Source organism: Panthera tigris, chromosome B2 (assembly GCF_018350195.1).
Source record: "Panthera tigris isolate Pti1 chromosome B2, P.tigris_Pti1_mat1.1, whole genome shotgun sequence".
NCBI lineage: Eukaryota > Metazoa > Chordata > Mammalia > Carnivora > Felidae > Panthera > Panthera tigris.
Window position 1 is genome coordinate 73041403 of NC_056664.1, and position 18926 is coordinate 73060328.

At 37.0% G+C, this 18926-nt stretch overlaps 1 long non-coding RNA gene and 1 pseudogene across 4 annotated transcripts in view; one reads left to right on the forward strand and one right to left on the reverse strand.

The window, feature by feature from the left end:
• Window positions 1–18926, forward strand: part of LOC102962755 — a 260546-nt gene that overhangs the window by 31534 nt on the left and 210086 nt on the right. The window lies entirely within an intron of this gene.
• Window positions 4369–4522, reverse strand: LOC122238981 (annotated as a pseudogene).

Sequence of the window (18926 nt, forward strand, 5' to 3'; positions counted from 1 at the left end):
GTGAAATAAAAATCCATTCATGGATAGGCTTGTATTACAAAAAAATTGTACTCAGTTATTATTATAGTTTAAATGCCATCAATAAAAATTGTGGAAATATTTTTTCTATATGATATGTAAGTACCTACTTCTTGTACTCAATTTGGCCTCTTAGCCCGCAAAGCCTCAAATATTCACTATCAGGTTTTTTACAGAAAAAGTATACTGATCCCTGATATAATGTTTAGGCAGTAGGATTCAACAAAGGCCAATTGGTAATTTTTTTTTTTTTTTTTTAAAGAGAGTAATACTCTTCCACCAATTCTAACTTTACTTATATTTAATTTAAATACACCATTTTGTGGTGTCACTTTTAAAATTCATATTTATTTGCCACACACAGTGTTGGTTTTTTATGGAGAGGGGAGTATTGTTGTTACTATTTTTCATGTTCAAAGGATGCTCACATTTCTAGCCTGTCATGTCTGTTCTGTTGTCACAATTGACTATTATTAAAGCGTTCCTTCAGGCACCTTGATTTTGGTGGATGCCAAATTATGTGCAGTGCAGTATTAAAAGATAATTTAGATCATCTAAATATATACCCCTATAAATCTAGAAAGGCTTGTTTGGGGTTATTTCTTGCAATCAACAAAAATGTTAATGATTTTGTTTTCCCAATTAACTACCATCTGTTTCAGAAAAAAAAAAAATTAAAGAGAACTTGCTAAAGAAAACTTGCATAAATATCTATTTATACACTAAGGAATCCCTTTAGTTATCCCAAGAAAAGTATGGAGCATCATTCGTGGAACTATAAAGAAACAGTTGTGATTTGTTCCATAAAACTCTCCCCCTTTTTTTCCTTGGTAGATATTGAATCACAAAGGGGGAAAGGAACACATAGGATTGGCCACATCCCCAAAGCTCTATCTAAAAGCCATCATTGGGGGCACCTGGGTGGCTCAGTCGGTTAAGTGTCCAACTTCGGCTCAGGTCATGATCTCACAGTCCGTGGGTTCAAGCCCTGCGTCGGACTCTGTGCTGACAGCTCAGAGCCTGGAGCCTGCTTCGGATTCTGTGCCTCCCTCTCTCTCTGACCCTCCCCCATTCATGCTCTGTCTCTCTCTGTCTCAAAAATAAACACTTTAAAAAAAAATAAAAAAATAAAAGCCATCATTGGATTTAATCAGGCCAGGATTATGGAGCAAATAAATTCAACATGGACTTGGAGCTGTTTATTCATCACTTACCTAATCCACTCAGCACACCTTTACTGAGAACTAAGCAACTGTTTCTGCTTCAGTGGAAATTATAGTTAGTTTAATCCTATTCTGCCACAGTTAACCCTAAGAGAAACTATAGTTCAGGTAAATATGTTAGCTATTTCACTTTGTTTACCTATATTGCCTTCGCCTTTTTAAAATTACCCCTATTGTTGCCCCTTGGATACCAAAGATTTGTAGTACAGCCCTGCGATTCCTGCCTTAGCTTCTAAGTCAGAACCTACTCCTCAAGACACCATCACATCCTTCCTTATGGCTCACATCTCCAGGCCATTCCCCATAGTACCCCAAACCAAGACTTCCCTTTTACTGCTGTATTTTACCTCTTTCCCATCTCATTCCTTCAAGATCAGATTGATTCTAGTCAACTACCACTTTAGAATGTATACTCATTTCTCAGACTTCTGAATGAAAATAATAGCTAACGTTGATCAGTTTTGGCACTTGTTCTGTTCTATACACTTTACCCAAATCAATTCATTTCCCTCTCACTATAACCTTATGAGGTGAGCACTCCTATCATTTTGGATTTTGAAGATGAGGAAACAGGCACAAAAAAATGTAAACAATTTGCCCAAGGCCTTCTGCTGAGAAGTGGAAGGGCCAGTATACAAAGCCAGCGGGACAGGGTGGTAGCTTCTACTCTCTCCATTGCCTCTAACAAATAGGTCACGCATAGATTTTAAGAGGTGATCAGCCAGAGGTAATCTTTCAAGTATGTCCTTACCTCAAACAGAGACTACTCTGAGGAGGGGAATTTTGAACTAAGGATGAGGGTATAGGCAGCCTTGCTTGTGGGGAAAGACACTTAGTAAAAAGACATCCTACACTGGTCAGTGTTGAATCTAGAGGCCTTAAAGGAAAAGTTCCATCCATAAAAGAGGCCCATTTCTTGAAAAATTAGAAATGAATAGCCTTTAAGGCTTTGGTGCCCTGGCTTGGTTTACCTTATTTCTGTGCATAATCCACTGGGACTCACCCAGGTGTTTTGTTTTGTTTTTTGTTGGTTTGTTTGTTTGTTTGTTTGTTTTCCACAGCAGTAACAGGATAATCCAAGACCAGGTTGCAGCCAGGTTGAAGAGCTATCAGGTTCAGCCAGGACTTGTGAGTTACCCACTCTAGTCAGAGGCCAAGTCCTTCAGAGAAATCCATTTGTCACATAAGGAGAAAAAGGCCAGAGCCAGTTGACCAATAATCCAGGGTTTTCTGAGCTACAAAAGCCTTCAAGTGTGGGATGTCATGTCAGACTAGGCTACTGAGAAGTAATACATGAATAAAACTGCCAGAATGAGTTTTCGTTTTGACTTTTGTGTATATGCCTGTCCTCCAGAAGCTGTGTTGAATGTGTCAAAGAGGCCTTCACTTATGCACTCATACTAAATAAATGACCATAAGTGAATTGTAGAATAGCTTCCACAGCATTTCTAAGCTTTCTGGCATCCCCTTCCCACTCCCTCCCATGGGCTCTGAAACTGACTGGCTTAGATTCCAAAAGAATGGAGACAATGTGACCCCTCCCTTGGTCAAAGGGAGTAGTAGTAGCTTTAGGTGCCCGAAATGACAAAAATCTAAACCCCACAGCAGTGTAACAAGGATAGAGATGGGGTGAATTCAGTTATTATCACCAGATGCCAATCATTCTTGCCAATCTAGCAAGGAGAGTTTTAACTTCAGGGCTAGTGTTTCAGGTTTTGACCTTTTACACATAATTCTTTACTACTTAATACTCTTGCTTTTAACTGATATTTGATGTTTAACTTAGATAAGCTAGGTAGCAAGATACTAGAGTGTTTCACAGAAAGGTTTGCCTGTTTGTGTGTTTTGTTTTTCTCCATATATAAACCAGTCTCTCTATATAAAGCAATTTAGGAGATTATTTGATATAGATTTTTGAGGACATCAGAGAACTTTCCAGAAATCCAAGATATTCTATGAAAATGTGCTCTATGTCCCACTTAAAAGACAGAGTCTACCACGCTGCCCAAAGCCACATCTTCTACACTCCGCTATAGGATGCAGCTTGACTTTTCTAACTGGACTAAGGGCAGATAGGGAGACTGTTGAGGGGGTAATGATTGCTGTGTCAGGCTTACAGGAATTCAAGGAATGTAGAGGAGCCGTGATTTCAGAGCTCCTGGAAGTCCTTGTTTCTTTCCTTCCCTTTTACCTTCCTTCCTTCCTCTCACTCTACTCTTACTATTTATTATTGTGGAAAGAGTAAGTAACTTGAAATTTGAGTCAAAAATCCTGGCTTTACCATTTCCTATTTGCTAGGGTCTTTCTCACATGTAAAATTTTAATGATACTCACCTCACAGGCTAATTTTGAGTATTACATACAACATTTGGGAAGTTGAGAATAGCCTGATGCTTAGCAAACCCTCAAAAACTAGGGCCACTAAAGCTTTCATCTGTTCAGATAATGCTGGAAACCCCTTTAATTTTGAAGAGGCCTTTTGATTAGAGATAAAAAGTGATAAAAATCAAGTCAATATGTTAATAGAGTCTATTCGAGATTTTGATGAGAGTGGAGCAAAGCTCAACTGGTGTTTAGAGATTTCTAACAGGAAGGCCTTTGGGTGGTGAATCTCACTTTATGCTTTAAATTTGACCAGATTTCTTCAGAAAACTCAGTTGTAATGGGAAGAGATTTCAAGCAGTTAGGTTAGCTCTAGCTAAAGAAATAATCAAACTAGGGTTTTCTCCTTTGTTTTTCCATCTACTTTTTAAAGAGATTGTAAGGATTACATATTAATGTAGCATTTTAAAGTATGTTACTATTTTTTAAAGATTTATGTAATCTCATTAATAAACAATAAATGACCAGAAAAGAAATAAAAGGAATAAAAAATTAAGGTGATAATAGTGCCAGTGTTTATTGAGCTCTTATCCTTGCCAAACCCAGTTCTAAGTGTTTTCCATGTGTGAATCCATTCCATTGCACAACTTTATGATGTTAGATACCCTTACTGTTTCCATTATATAGGCAAGGAGACTGACTAGACCAAGGTCATAAAGCTAATACTGGCTCCAGAGCATACACTCTAATGGCCACATACATACCTAGTCTTCAGTTCCAAGTTATTGACTAATCAAGCAGATGGAATAGTTATCCCAGGAGTATTTTATCCAACTTAAAAGTCATAAGACCTTAGATTTAGGTCTATACTGCATAATGTGAAAGGGGAGCTGGTAATTGTCTTGTTTATTCATAATCATATACTACACTTGATCTTAGCCAAAAGGCCGAGAAGCAATTATTCATAATCATATAATGTTAGAGCTCAAAAATATAGGGAACATCTAGCCAACTCCCTGATTTTACTCATAGAGAAATTAAGACTCTTGACTCCAGTTATATAGTTAATTAGTAGCAGATCCAGTAGTAAAATTTGGGCTTCCTAACTTTCTATTTACCAGTTCACGCTCTTCTGCTCTATTTTATTGTATTATTATTTTTTTTAAGTTTTTAAATTTATTTTTGAGAGAGAGAGAGTGAGAGAGCAAGTGTGAGGGAGGGGCAGGGAGAGAGAGAGAGAATCTCAAACAGGCTCAGCACTGTCAGTGCAAAGCCCGACTCAGGGCTCAAACTCATGAACCATGAGATAGGTCCCTGACACAGGGCTCAAACTCAAGAACTGTGAGATCATGACCTGAACTGAAATCAAGAGCTAGATGCTTAACCAACTGAACCACCCAGGCATCCCTGTATTTTTGTATACTTTTACCAACATTTCCCTATTCCTCCAACCTTGCCCCCAGCAACTGGCTACCACTTTTCTATCTCTGTTAATATGAGTTTGATTTTTTTTTTTTTTTTTTTTTTTTAGATTCCATACATAAGTGATATACAATATTTGTATTGTCTTTCTCTGTCTGGCTTACTTCATTAGGATAATGCCCTCAAGGTCCATCCATGTTGTTATAAATGGCAGGATTTCCTTCTTTCTCATGGCTGAATAATATTTTAATGTGTCTGTGTGTGTGTGTATTTATATATATATATATATATACATACATATATCTCACATCTTCTTTACCCATTTACTTATTGATGGACACTTAGGTTGTTTGTATATATTAGCTACTGTGAATAATACTGCAGCAAACATGGGAATGCAGATATCTCTTCAAGATAGTGATTTGGAAAAAGAAATATAGTGATTTCATTTCCTTTGAATATATACCCAGAAGTGGGATTGTAGGACCATGTGGTAGTTCTATTTTTAATTTTTTGAAGAACCTCTGTACTCTTTTCCATAGTAGCTGCATAGTAGCTGTTAAATTTATCCTAGATATTTTCTCCTTTTAGATGCAATTGTAAATGAGATTGTTTTCTTAATTTCTCTTTTTGATGAGTCCTTATTTGTGTATAGAAAAGCAACAGATTTTTATATATTGATGTTTTACCCTGAAATGTTACTAAATTTGTGTATTAGTTCTAAAAGTTTTTTGATGGAGCCTTGGGATTTTCTGTATATGTTATGTGCAAATAGAGACACTTTTACTTCCTCCTTTCCAGTTTGGATGCCTTTTATGTATTTTTCACGCAGATTTGCTCAGGATAGGTTTTCCAGTACTATGTTGAATAAAGGTAGTGAGAGTGGGCATTCTTGTATTGTTCCTGATCTAGAGGAAAAGCTTTTAGGTTTTCACCATTGAGTATGATGTTAGCTGTGAGCTTGTCATATATGGCTTTTATTATGTTGACATGTGTTCCCTCTATACCCAGTTTGTTGGTATTCTATAGCATTCTTGTAATAACAACACTGAAGACTCACTATGTGTTAAGTCATTGATTTATATTTTGCTATTTAATCATCCCAAAATCTTATTAGATATTTTCACATTTGTTTTATAGGTGAGGACTTATATGGTCTATGTATGTATGATCCAAAGCTCATACTATTAACATTTACTTTAATAGAATAATCTTTTATAAGTCAGATTTATTACTTAATTTAAATAAATTGAGACCTAAAAGATTCCAGTTTAGTTTTTTTCCAGGTTATTTGATGTAGCTCTGTCTTCAAGTCACTGAGTAGTAGTCCATCTCTCCGTAAGACTAAATCGAGAACATTAGTAACTTATGCTACCTGTTGTTCGTTCTTGTTTACATAAGAGAATGAAGCAGAAGGTTCCACAGGCTAAAGCGCTTTTCTTCTAAGTGAAAATCCTTTTGTAAGTGAAAATCCTTTTGAAAGGTATTAGAAGCTATTTTTAGTTTCATGATTCATTCTAAGAGCCTTTGTTATTTAGACAGCAAATGTTAGGAGCAGAGCTGAATGTCTTCAGTGTGTGCAATAAAGTCCAGCTGGTATCTGTGTGCTTTTCAAACACATGAATCTGACCACCATTCTGGAGGAAGTGGGAAATTTTTCATTGTATTCTGGTTGCTGCATAAACAGGATAAAATGACAGCCAAAATTAGGAAGCAGTACAGAATCCTGATAATTTTTGCAAATAATGCAGGTTTATCTGTTTCCGCTTTTGCTTTTGTACATTATTGTTCTTCTTCTTTTGTATTTTCTCCACTCCAACTGCCCAGTTCAATTAACTGGTCATCAAATGATCTATTAGTGAGGCATATCAAAAGGTGCCATAATCCAAGGGAACCTAGTGGATTTACATACTGATACTTACTGATACTAAATACAAATCAAAATTAAATATTGTTCATTAACAAATAATTAAATCAATTATAAATGAAAATAATAGTTTGTATTAATAAATTAATATCAAAGTGCAAATCATCTGGGCAACTGAAACTCTAAAGAAGAGGTGCAAAAGGAACAATATAAGCTGAACATTTAAACTAACTGCATTGACAATTCCTATTCAAATTTAAAGAAAAAAACACACACACACAAATCAACATTCACTTATTTCCAAAACTCCATATTTAGTAGGAGCCCTCAGGACCAATTACATGTGTTTGACTAAAGTCAAATGTTGAACTAATCTTCGTGATATTTTATACTTTGGGTATAGCTTCACCATACCACAGAACCATCTAAAAAGCAAATATAAATTAATCACATTAAATTATATCTTATAAAATAATTTTATGCTCATTACAAATCATCCATTATCCTTAAGCCAAAACTTATCACACATCTTCACATCCACGTTGTATAAATTATTAATTGATGTTCAAAGGGCTTAGCTTAAATGAAGAAAAATTTAAGTACATTTGGAAAGGAAAGACTTTTTGCTAGTCAGTTTTGAACATGTACGTTTTAGAAATTAGGAACATACTTCTAATAACTGTAATAAACTAAACAACAAAAAACTAGAAGTAAATATTCTGTGTTGTGTGATTCAACTCTGTGACTACCAGACTGGATTTGTGATTGTTTCCTTAGTATGTGGACAACTTTTTTAAGGCTTAAGTGACAGTTCATATTTTAATTACATTTTCCCTTAATAATGGCTATTTGATTACCTTTAAGATTTGAAGGTCTCTATAGAAGAATTCTAATCTATTTCAAGCCCAGCACTTTATTTAAACCTCAGGAATGGCTCTTTAAATCAGAAGGAGATTTCATAACTCCAACAGTCTATGCTGGTAACAAGTTGTAGAAGATTGTATTTTGCAAGAAGGCTGCAACAGTAGCCTCCATCCCACACATTCTACTATAGTGTGGCCCTCCTCTTGAATCTCTGCTGGTTTATGATTACCTGATAAATAGTAGAATGCAGCAAAAGTAATGAATGTGATTTCCAAAGCTAAGTCAAAAGAGCTAATGTAACTTGTGGCTTGCACACCGGAAAGCTTGCTTTTGGAGCCTTCAGTTGCCATACAGAAATTTCAACTATCCTGAGACACCATACTGGGCGGTAGCCCTAGCAACATGAAGAGACCACATGTAGGCACTCCAGTCAATTGCCCAGCTGAGATGCCAGTTAATAGCCAGCATCAACCACCATATACATATGTGAAGAACATCTTGAGATCAATGATATCCAGTAGGAATATAATATGAACTATATATATAATTTAAAATGTTCTATTAGCCACATTTAAAAACTTAAAAAGAAACAAGTGTAATTAATGTTGTTATATATTTTATTTCACCCACTATATCCAAATATTATTTCAATATATAATCAATATACAAGTTATTAATGATAGTTTAAATTCTTTTTTTCATAATAAGTCTTTGAAAGTGTGTGTGTGTGTCTGTCTGTCTCACTTAGAGCACAACTCAGTAAGGTTAGATATATTTCATGTGCTCAGTAGCCATCTGTGATCACTGCCTACTGTATTGGACAACACAGTGCTAGATGATTCCAGACTCCTGTCATCATGTTTCTCTGACCTTCTGTCAGCCATGGAGTCTTCCCACCTGAGCGCTAGGTAATGTAGGGGCCTCTCCATAGCCTAACTGGCAAGATGCATATTTTGAGCTGCTAAGTTTGGGGCAATATGGTGAGCACTGAGAGTGGAACATAGGTACCACTAAAAAATGTAGGTTATGAGAACAGATGTGTTTTTGCCTCTACTTAAGCTTATTTTAGAGAAAGGTTAAACCATGGAATCTTAGAAGCCCCAAGAAAAGCCATTAATGAGCATTGATTCCAACCTCTTGCCCAATGCCGAAATCATGATAAGATGATCCACACCAAAAAGTCTGTTCATCTTTCCTTGATTATTTACAAGCTCTACCTCACACAAAAAAAATGTACTGGATTTTTCAGCAAGTTTGATTTTTTTGAAGATTTTCTTTATATTAGATAAAAGTTACCTTGCTAATTCCTCTGCAGCAGTTCTATTCTGGCCTCTGAGGCTGCATATCTCATCTTGTTGATGTAACAGCTGTTCAGAGCTTTGAATATACAGATAGTGATTATACTTTCCCTACTCCTGTCACTCCATCCTCTACACCACCACCAATATTCCTTTTTCGAGGCTGAACATTCCAAATTCCTTCAGTTGTTCCTTTAAACAGAACTTTACTATAACTTTACTACAACAAACTTTACTGTAACAAATTCCTGGCAACTCTACTTTACGACTCTTCATAAATCCCAAACCTTACAATATATTACTCAGAATAGAATATATGCTTCAGATATGGCCTGACCAATACACAGTTCAAGAAGACTGTACTACATGATGTATTTTCATGAAGGTAAATTATAATTGTTATTCTCAAAAGGTATTTTAATGAAGACAATGTTCTCTCCATCTGAACACACTTAATCCCTTAGCTGCATGCAGCACCTTAATATATCTTAGGAGGATCCCAGGACTTAGAAGAAATCTAAATGTGAAATCTATATAAATATAAGGTCCTTTTGTTATTAAGTTAATATCAACCTAAGTATAGGCCTTGATGCTTATTTCCATTACACTTTATCTTCCTGGTTTTGGCTCACCATCACAGCTCATGGAGAACTTTCCTTAAAATGTTACTCAGTCTGGTGGACTGATTCAATAAACATATACTAAGCATTTATTTTGTGTAAGACCTAGCATTATTGGTTCTCCCCAATGCCTTAGAATGTCTGTAAAACTTTAAAAGTCTTTAGGTCGTCCATCAGTTGCTCACAGATATGTCAGAGTTTTTTAATCAAAGAGAGTGATTTGATTCCAGCCTCAAGATGCTGTTCTTTATACCTCTTGATCCAGAACCTTGGGACAGGCTGCCCAGAACAGTGATGGCAGCAGTAGTAGCACCAGTAGACCTAACTTCACTTTCCGGGCTGGTATAAGGCCACTTGCTCTGTTCCAAAGCTCCTGAAGTCAAAGCAAGCTAAACACGTGGCAGAATAGAAGAGCCTTTTTAATTAGTAGAGATACCAGATCAAATGACTCTGGGGGCACCTGGGTGGCTCAGTCAGTTAAGCATCCGACTTTGGCTCAGGTCATGATCTCATGGTTTGTGGTTTCAAACCCCACGCTGGGCTCTGTGCTGACAGCTTAGAGTCTATAGCCTGTTTCGGATTCTTTGTCTCCCTCTCTCTCTGCCCCTACCCTGTTCATGCTTTGTCTCTCTGTCTCTCCCTCCCTCTCTCTCTCTCTCTCTCTCCCTCAAAAATAAGTAAACATTAAAAGAAAAATTGGAAAAAAGAAAAAAAAAAAAAACCTCTCGGACTCAGACTGGTACAGGGCCATAGGCAGTTAGGGGTCAGGAACTTATAGAGGGAGCTCCATTTCTTTGCAAAGCCTCTAGTGACACCAGACAGAGGAACAAGCTGCAACATTTGGGCTTATCATACCAGTACACAATATACTCCACTGAAAGAAACCCAAGAGAGAAGCACATTTTTCATGCTCTTTTACTTCATTTTTTTTTCTGTCTCCTATAATGACATCTATATAAAGTATACCAACCTTAACTCTAAATTCACTGAAAACAATGTGGCATAAAATAGCAAGTTACTTTTCAGATTATGGTATGGCAAAGATATATTACTGATTTCTTCTCACCATCTCATGAACATTTGGAGGGACCTTAGGTATCAGCTAGTAGTACACACTAATTTACAGGAGAGGATTGAGCTGGAGTGGGTTACTTAAGATTCACAGCAAACTAGCAACAGCACAGACTACAATTTTCTATCTAATGAATTTCCTCTGTGCCCTACTGATTAACCAATTAAGGAGTTAAGCAGCTGAGAAGATCACATACACACACATATGCATACACACATTAAGTTGGGAGTGTGAGAGGAACTGGGACTGACACTTCTAATCTGATTCATGGTTGTTTCCCTTCATAAATGGGAACTGGATGGACCAGTTTTCTATTTCTGTTTTTGTTTTTTTGTTTTTTAAGCTGCAGTGAACTGACATTATTTAATGGATCCACTGTCATATAGCCCCGTCTTCATTTCATGCAGTGTCCCAAAATTCCATCAACATCTATAGAAATATGGGATCTTACATGACTCTGTTCTAAATGTGGGATTTAAAATAGAATTAACAAAGAATAGGAGACAATTATGGAGCATTTTCCAGAAGAGAGGTGATCTTTAAGGGAGTAAGAGTAATGAATTTCTCTAGAGAAAGGAAGATAAAATGTGAAGCAAATAGCATCTAAAAATGTAAACCTGGAAACCATTAAGAGGGAGATGACAGACGAATCGTCTTGTCTGTAGTAGGGGGTGGGTGTATGGGAAAGTAGTGGAATGGCGTGTGAAAAGGTGGTTTTTGGTACAGTCTTGACACTACCTGGATATGCTAATGTGAGCAGACCACCTTTACTGCTTCTTGCACAGAACAACAAATAATTCCAGAGTGAAAACAATTTGAGTACACTTTATATTTGTAGTATCTTGTGGGACAAGTTTCAAAGAAATGCACACCTCCCAAACATGGCGTTGATTAGGACTAATTAACACCAGCTTTATTGTACCATGAGAGAGCAGAAGTGCTCAGACTTTGCTTTTTCATCTAAATCACTCTGTAAAATCAAAACAAGTATTTAATTTGAATTTCCCTGTCTGGAATTCTAGAGACTGTGCATTTATTAGTATTTCATGGTTTACCAAGTACATTCACAGATTGTTTTATTTGGCTCTCTCACCAACCCTGTGAAGTTAGGCTGCTATTAGTCACATATCACAGATGGAAAAAAACTGAGTCTTGAGAAGTTCAGTGAATTGCCTAAGATTACCCAGTGTGTAAGTCCGTACTGGGACTCAGACCCAGTTCTAAATCCATGTCAAGTTCTCTTTCAACTGAACTATTACAGGGAATAGTATTGGGCACCTCCTTGGGTCAACTGCCTGTGGAACAGTCTTTCTGATAGAAGTAATGTCTGTTAAGGTGGTAGAGATACCCCCTAGCCACTCTGAAGAGTTAAACATTAGACCAGAGCCTTCTCTGAAATTTTAAATTTAAATTTAAAAATTTAAATTAAAAGAATTAAATTTTTTTTAATGTTTATTTATTTTTGAGAGAGAGAGAGACACAGAGAGATGGCACACAAGCATTGAAGGGGCAGAGAGAGACAGAGAAACAGAATCTGAAGCAGGCTTCAGGCCCTGAGCTGTCAGCATAGAGCCCAATGCAGGGCTCGAACTCACGAACTGTGAGATCATGACCTGAGCCAGAATCGACACTTAACTGACTGAGCCACCCACGTGCCCCTGAAGGACAGTTTGAAATCTCTCAGAGTGCTTCCATGGAAAGTCTGCCATAAACGTTATGGTCAGTGGATCATGTGATTGCCGTTATTGTGTATAGGAATTTGGAATTTCTAGGATTCTGTAAGTGTATTGAAACAGAAACTTGAAGCATTGACAGAGTTTTAACCTTTACATTTTCTGTAGAAGATGAATTATGTAGGTAACAAAATGTTTGGATTTACTTTTTAATTGTTTTTTCTGCTATAATCCCACCTTTTCATTTAATCTTCAGAAATTTCTCAGTTACCTATAGTTTCATGGTTTTACATTTTCTGAGCCAGAGACATTATTAAAATATTCACTGATATTTTATATTTTAGTGCTTTAGTTTCAGTTTCACTTTTAGTAAATTGACAATATTTTTTAAGGATATATTAGAACCATGTTGTCTGCTATTGTGTCAATGCAATTTCTTTCTTGTTTTTATTTACTTTATGTGAGTCGTTTTTTGCTTTGTCTACTCACATACATATCCCTGTTTATTTTTTAGTGGTTTCCGTACTTTGTTTTCTCTTGCCTAGTGGCTGTTAGTATTTTTCCTCTTTCAAAAATCACGGTCCATTTTAGGGGCACCTGGGTGGCTCAGTCAGTTGAGCATCTGACTCTTGATTTCAGCTCAAGTCATGATCCCAGAGTCATGGGATTGAACCCCATGTCGGGCTACATACTCAGCGTGGAGCCTGCTTAAGATTTGCTCTCTGTCTCCCTCTGCCCCTCTCCCCCATTCACATTCTCTTTCTCTCTCTCTAAAAAACAATAAACAATAAACAAAATAAAAACAAAAATCACTGTGTTTTAAATAGATTTTTAAAACGTGATATTTTGCTAAATGAAAGGTATTCTGTCACTTACCTACCTGCTCAGTTACCAAGGTTGCTTTCTCATCATCTCCCCAAAGCAAGTTTTCCTCAGGACTTCATTTTATGTCAAAAACTTGGCAGGAAAAGAAAAGGGTCGTTATTTAACTCCTTTTAAAGTCCAATAGGTTGCATTATTGGCAGTGTAAGAAAAAATCTATTGAGGATGACAAACTGGGAGTATTGCCATTTTGATGGACACTACTACTGGACAGGCATGAGTAATATCAGTCCCAGAAACTGATTCTCAGACTTAATCTGGATATAAAAATCTAACATTTCTATTACTTTTTATTTTCTTAATTCTCAGGCTGATATTTAAAAAACATTGAAAGACAAGGGGCACTAGGGTAGCTCAGTTGGTTAAGTGATCGACTCTTGGTTTCAGCTCAAGTCATGATCTTGTGGTTTTGTGGTTCAGTCCCCTTGTCTCCGAGCTGACAGCTCGGAGCCTGGAGCCTGGAGCCTGCTTCGGGCTCTGTTATCTCCCTCTCTCTCTGCCCCTCCCCCACTCATGCTCTATCTCTCAAAAATAAATAAATGTTCAAAACATTTTTTTATTATTTTTTTTAATGTTGATTTATTTTTGGGAGAGAGACACAGAGCCCAAGCAGGGGAGGGGCAGAGAGAGAGGGAGACACAGAATCCGAAGCAGGCTCCAGGCTCAGAGCTGTTAGCACAGAGCCTGATGTGGGGCTTGAACTCAGGAACAGGGAGATCATGACCTGAACTGAAGTCAGACGCTTAACTGAGACACCCAGGTGCCCCCCCCCAAATTTTTTTTAAAAAAATAAAAAATAAATAGCTATTTAAGGTGCATGACATCCTACATTTGGAGAGCATATTTTAGTTTACAATATTGCTTTAATACTGGAAGCAACCGTAAGAGCTTTGCAGAGAGCACACACTAATAATCCCAGTTTCAAGGTGAGGCAAATAGAGGTCAGAGGGTCTGAAAAACTAACCAAAGGACCAACAGCTAATTAGAGGGAGATCCAGGTCTCTAGATTCCTAGTCCATCTTATTTCTACTATTTGGGTTGAATGATTTTTAAATTGCTGACCCTAGAATTTTTCAAACAATCAAAAGGGTAAAATTCATATGGTTTCTCAAGTCAGCTTCCTACAATGAATGTTAGTTGTTGTTGTTTTTTTTATTGGGGGAGGGCATGGAATAGGAGGAAATAGTTTTGAATTTTGTATAGTTGCTAATTACTTTGAAGATATTGGGCAAACATGTAACTTAAGTTCATGTACTCTTTCCTCCTACAAAGAGGAATTCAGTTAATTAATTGTGATAACTATTAACACTGAGAAGTAACAAATGGTTTGGCGAAAACTGGACAGCTACATGCAAAGGAAGGATCCTGGACCACCTTATTGTACCATACGTAAAAATGAATTCAAAATGGATTAACAACATAAATATGAGACCTAAAACCATAAAAATCCTAGAGGAGAACACAGGCAGTAAGCTCTTTGACATCTGCCATAGTAACTTCTTCCTAGATATGTCTCCTGAGGCAAAGGAAACAAAAACAAAAATAAATTGTTGGGACTACATCAAAAGTACAGTGAAGGAAATAATCAACAAAACTAAAAGGCAGCCTACAGAATGGGAGGACATACTTGCAAACGACATATCTGATAAAGGGTTCGTATCCAAAATGTGTAAAAAAACTTATAAAACTCAACACCCAAATAATGAATAATCAAATTAAAGAATGGGAAGAAGATATGAATAGACATTTCTCCAAAGAAGACATACAGATGGTTAAGACACTTGAAAAGATGCTCAACATCACTCATTATCAGGGAAATATACATCAAAACTACAATGAGATATCCTCTCACCCCTGTCAGAATGGCTAAAATTAACAACTCTAGAAACAACAGGTGTTGGCAAGGATGTGGAGAAAGGGGAGCCCTCTTGCATTGTTGATGGGAATGCAAACTGGTGCAGCCACTCTGGAAAACAGTATGGAATTTCCTCAAAAAGTTAAAAATAGACCTACCCTACCATCTAGCAATTACACTACTAGGTATTTACCCAAAAAATACAAAAATACTAGTTCATAGGGATATATGCACCTCAATGTTTATTGCAGCATTATCTACAATAGCCAAATTATGAAAACCACTCAAGTGTCCATCGACTGATGATTGGATAAAGAAGATGTGATATACTTATACATACATATATATATATGATATATGATATGATATATCATATCATATATCATATATATATATAACGGAATATTGTCCAGCCATAAAAAAGAATGAAATCTTGCCATTTGCAACAGCATGGTCAGAACTAGAGAGTATTATACTAAGCAAAATAAGTCAGAGAAAGACAAATACCATATGATTTCATTCATATGTGTAATTTTAAGAAACAAAACAAATGAGCAAAGGGGAAAAAGAGAAAAAGGCAAAGGAAGACACAGACTCTTAACTATAGAAAATAAGCTAATGGTTACCAGAGGGGAGGTTGGTGGGGGGCATGGGTTAAGTAGGTGATAGAGATTAAGGAGTGCACTTATTGTGATGAGCACCAGGTATTGTATGGAAGTGTTGAATCACTGTATTATACACCCGAAACTATTGTTAGTTAACATAACTAGAATTTAAATTTAAAAATTTAAAAACCTGAGAAGTAACAATTTCCATATGTAAGGTCTGAATGTTTATTGTACATATGCTGAGTTTAGTTATACAATAATACAGATTAAAGTGTTTTAATAAATGTTCAACCCCAAGCAGATTTGACAACACCTTTCTGAGTCAGGTATCTCTATGTCCAGCTATCTATCCTTAAGAGTATCAATAGGTCTGTACCACTGAAGAAAAAATCAGAGAAACAATTTATTAATCATTCTAGATACAGTCAATTTGAAATGTGATTATGAGGAAGTAAAAGCATCAATTTTGTGGTCAAGCTTCATTATCAAAGCAGTCTATGCTGTGCTAGAAAATTTCAAACCTTATATTACTATGGGGTTTAACAAATGGGTATGAGGAAGATACATCATCAACCTGTTACCAAATGAAATATTTAATCCAAATACCCACTTTACCCTCTGATCTTCCTTAAGACAGTTTAGCTGTTTTTATATCTGAGATTCTACCTTCTTCTGGACTCTATCTTGATTGGTTGATTTTAAAAGAAATTTTAGGGGCGTGTGGGTGGCTCAGTCGGTTAAGCATCCGACTTCGGCTCAGGTCATGATCTCGCGGTCCGTGAGTTCAAGCCCCGCGTCGGGCTCTGTGCTGACAGCTCAGAGCCTGGAGCCTGTTTCAGATTCTGTGTCTCCCTCTCTCTCTGACCCTCACCCGTTCATGGTCTGTCTCTCTCTGTCTCAAAAATAAATAAAACGTTAAAAAAAAATTTTTTTAAGAAATTTTAGTAGTAATCAGAATGGAAAGTCAATAAACTTAATGGAATTGAGAAGGGGAACGTGGGAAGAGTTCTAAGGTAGGAAATTGTCCCCATTCAGTCAGAAAGTAGAGAGCTCTTGATCTAAAAGGGGATGCTTACTCCCAACCAGGTGACAGAGATTTTGTTGCTCTGTTGCTTGAGACTCTCTCTGTGCAGTGCCTTCGCTCTAGCCCAACTGCCATTTCCATCTTCAGAGAGCAACTTTAATAAAACACTCTGGCCTGCATGGAGGAGCAGAGAAGCCATTCCTCTTTAATCAATTATTTAGTGTGTCATGCTCCCCAACCAGCAGGATCCACATAATCTCCATTCTCTTAATGCCAGAAAGAAGTCTTTATTTGTAAACAGCATGTTCCAGGAAGCTCCATACACCTGCCATCAGTAAAGCACTGCTCAGTACTTTGGAAGCCAGTGATTCAATGGTGTTCTGTTTCTTTTATTGCTGTTGATGGAGGATTATGTACAAAGAAAATTAAAGCCTTAAAAAGCAAAACAGTCAGTTCTGCCAATACTGCATTGATAAAAACTGTGCTACTGACATCTGTTTGCCTCACAATTAACCCAGGATTTTTAACAATTTAGTCCCAATGGAAACTTTCTGATTTAGTGTTTTTAGGGATAAATTGTGCCTTATAGCCAGAGCAGGCAAAATATCATTAGTGGTTAAGAGTGAGGGCTTTGGAGTAGACCACCTACATTTGGATGCTAACAGCACAGTTTACTAGCGATATGCCCCTGGGCAAGCTCCATAACAGCTGTGCCTCAAATTTCCCATATACAAATGGAGATAATAATAGTATCTACTTAATAGGGATTGTATGAGGATTATATGGATTAGTACATGCCAAGCACTTAAAATAGTGAATAGAACATGACCCTGTCACAGGCATCAGTTCAGGTGTCCAACTATCCCAGTGTTACTGTGTTCATCTTCAGAGGCAATACGCCCATGCTCATGGTGGCCTTTCATGGATCACGGCCACAGAAGTTATAAATCAAACGTCACCTCAGTTCTTGATTCTTTATGACAGCACAATGTACTAAAAGAGCACAAACCACTCCTAATTAATATGGGCTAGAAGTGAAAAGACCCAGATTTGAGTCCATGTTTGTTATTGACTCAGGCAGGTTACTTTTCCTTTTGTCCCAGATTTTTGAACTATAACAGTAAGGAAAATTTTCCAAGTCCTATCCAGACTTACTATGCTACAGTTACTTGACATTTGAGGGGCAAAGGGAAAACCCATATGGTTGGGTGAGCTGGAAATAATTTATTCAGTGAACATTTGCTTGTCACATACAGTCTGGAGAATGATGCCCTCCTGGAGTTTACGTTCGGGAGAAGAGAATCCATCACTCAATAAGACTAACAGATAACAAGAAAATTCCAGGCTGATAAGTGCTATCAGTAAATTAACACATGGTAAAAGGACATGGAGGGAAGGTTACTTTAATTTGGGTGGGAAGGAAAGTTGTCTTAGAGATGTCTTAATTTAAGTTGAGAGCTGAAGGGCAAGAAGAAGTCAACCATGTGAAGACTAGGAGAAGAGCATTCCAAGCAGAGGGAATGATGGTTCAAGTCCTAAGGCAGGAACTCTGTGAAACATTTGGGAACAAGGGGAAAACAAAGAACATGGGAAGAAAAAGTGGAAAGAGATAAGGCCCAAAGGCAGGATAGTATCTTGTAATCTTTATAGTCATGCTAAGGAGTTAAGGTTTTGTCCTAAATGTTATTGGAGCCATTGAGCTGTTTTAAACAGGGGGGAATTGATGACTTATTCTGATTTGTAGTTTATAGTGTATATTTTTGGATAAAGACTGGTTGTAGAAACCTCACTTAAAGAGGCAGTCATAATTTCCTGACCAGGGAAATAAATTGGTTACTTATTAATTCATTGGTTCTGAGTTCTTGTCTCAATTTAGCTCTTCATCACAAGGGCATTTGGGAAGGTCATATAATTCTTAACTGCCTCCTTTAGTGTCAGAAAAACAAGAATCAGAACATTTTCTCACCCTGAGTTTGGAAGTGTGATAAGAACAGATTACAGCTGTGAAAACCTTTTGGGTTGCTTTAAGTGTAATGTATTCTATACATTTCTAATTCAGTGTTGTCAAGTGTTCTGTATTCCTGTGGGAAATGGGGGCAAAGTCAAGGAGGGGACATAGAGTGGATATCTGCAGTAGTAGGTAATTAAAAATATAGACCTAGGAGTCAGACTACCAAG